Here is a 2,639-nt window from a genome sequence, read left to right on the forward strand (position 1 = left end):
CTGCATGTGCCCGAGGAGCCACTCAGTCTCTCTAAGGCTACTTTGTTGTAGAGATGATAGTGCCTCCCAGAAGGGCTGTTGGGACCCTCAAAGGCAGAGTTTATCTTTCCCACACCATCACCAGGCACCGCGGCTTTCTCACCCCCTACCCCTCTCACCCACCCACCCCTCTCACCCCCTCCTCTCACCTCCCACTCCTCTCACCCCCTACTCCTCTCACCCCCCACCCCTCTCACCCCCCACTCCTCTTACCCCCCACTCCTCTCACCCCCTAACCCCTCTCAACCCCACCCCTCTCACCCCCCACCCCTCTCACCCCCTACCCCTCTCGTCACCCACCCCTCTCATCACCCACCCCTCTCACCCCCCACCCCTCTCACCCCCTACCCCTCTCATCACCCACCCCCTCACCCCCCATCCCACTGGTAAATCGCTGCCTTCTGAAATCACTGTTCAACTGAGAAAACAAATGCATAAAATAAACAGGCCAGGTACTACTCCACATCCACTACAATGGCTATAATCAAAGAAAAGAAAAACAACGTGTGTGGACAGCCCTCCTGCACTGCTGGTGGGAACGTGAAATGCTGCAGCCACTTAGGAAAGCAGTCTTGGCATTCCTAAAAAAGTTAAACCTAGAATTGCCATGTGATCCAGCCATTCCAGGCTTAGGATTATACCCCACAGAATTGACAACTGGTACTCAGACATGCACATGTGTATACATGAAGCACTACTAACCATCGCCAGTAAGTGGAAGCAACCCAAACCTCAATCCACTGACGAAGCGTAAACCGAATGTGGCCACAGAACGGAGTGTCATCTGGTCGTGACAGGAATGGAGCAGTGACAGCACCATAGCACGGATGCATCTTCACACATCACGCTAAGTGAAAGAAGCCAGACACGGAGTGACCTATTGTATGAGTCCGTTTATGAAATGTCCAGAAAACGCAAATCCACAGACCGAAAGCAGATGAGTGGTGGCCAGGGGGTCGGGGAAAGGGTACCAGGGGATAACTGCCTAATGGGTACAAGATTTCCTTTTGGGGTGATGATGTTTGGAACCGAACAAAAGCGTTGGTTGCACAACACTATGAATGCTCTAAATGCCAGCTAATTGTTTCATCTCAACACAAGAAACAAATCAGGTAAGCTGGCTTCATGTGCCCAACACACCGGTAGTGAAGCTGTGCCTGGAGTCCTACAAGCCCCGCCACCGTGGATCCCCAGCCCCCATCTGCTGCTCTGGGGTCTGACGCATGGTTCCTCCCAGCCTCTACCCACAGGACCCTCTCCATGTCCCTACTGGCACCTTCCTCTCCACCTCACCTGCCCTCACCCAGGCCCTCCACCTGCACCAGCTTCGTCTCCTGCATTTCATCCACTTCCCTATGAGACCCCACTTCCAACATGCACACCCCAATTTCAGTGACTGAGGACCAGCATCTGGGCCTGCCCTCCTGTCAGGACCTCCTGCCCTCAGCCTGATGCTGGGAGTCCTTGCTCCCCCAAAGGCTGACCCTGCTCCCCTGGGAAACTCCCCTTGGGTCTTCACCCCCTGCCCTGCCTCTACAGCAGACCCTTGGCCCTTTATCACCCTCAATCCCTTCCAACTTCGGGAGGAGGGATCCGCTTTCCAGGACTCGAACTCCCCTCTCCACTTTGGTCCTCTGTCAGACACTCTTGGTCAAAAACTAGGAAGAGTAGCTTACAGAGGATCTCTGCTCACTCTGTGCCTCCTGCCACACCCACAGCTCCAAGGCTCGCCAGCCCCACCCATGTCTCCTCAGGGCTCTCAGCCTCTCCAGGACCTTTCTCAGAATCGACAGCTCCCTCCCCATCAGCACACTCCTTTGCCCAAAACCCAGCCCGAATCTTGGGGAGCACAGGTCACATGTGTCTCCACGTGAAGAAGCCAGGCTCACAGAGGAAACTCCAGGAGCCCCACTGTGTGGTGTCTTCCTCTTCCTGTCCTGGGTGCAATCTAAGGTAAGTCCTGAGGCTTTTCTGTCATTCGCCAGTAACTGAAGTCTTCTGTTCCTCGGCCATTTTTTCATGCCTCATTCCGTCTTGTGTGAGCATACTCACCGGCCCCTTGCAGTGGGCAGAGGGACGTGGTTCGTGGCACACCCCCTTGGCCATTGCAGGATCAAGGAGGAGTGGCAGGGCTGGGTCTCATCTGATAGTGGCTGTGAGAATCCATATTCTCTGGGCTTAGGAGTAGCTTGCAGTTATATCTCTGCTCACACTCTGCCCCCCTCGCCACCACTAGAGATGTATTGCCTATAGACCCTCTGAGTACAGTTCCCAGAAGCCACCAGGACAGCTCTCTTCCCAGGTGGTGGGTCCTGACCAGCAATGAGAGTTCAGCCCCTCCCCAGAGTCCCTACTCCCCTACCAAGAGAGCAGCAGCAGCAGCAGCAGTGAGCAAGCCAGCAATGTTTCGCCTTAGGACTTCCCAGGGCCCCTCCTTCTACCTGAAGGGGCCTCCCTCTGGCCAAGTCTCAGCTCACTGTCAACTTTCAAGACAGACACCCAGTCAAAAATAGCCATGGAAGCACCTACCCTGCTACAAGCACAGACTGTCTAGTGTTTTTCTCATTTATTGAATCATCTTTTTGTTCATTATCTGCCCC

This window comes from Plecotus auritus (genome assembly GCF_963455305.1).
Source record: "Plecotus auritus genome assembly, chromosome: 2".
NCBI classification, from domain to species: domain Eukaryota; kingdom Metazoa; phylum Chordata; class Mammalia; order Chiroptera; family Vespertilionidae; genus Plecotus; species Plecotus auritus.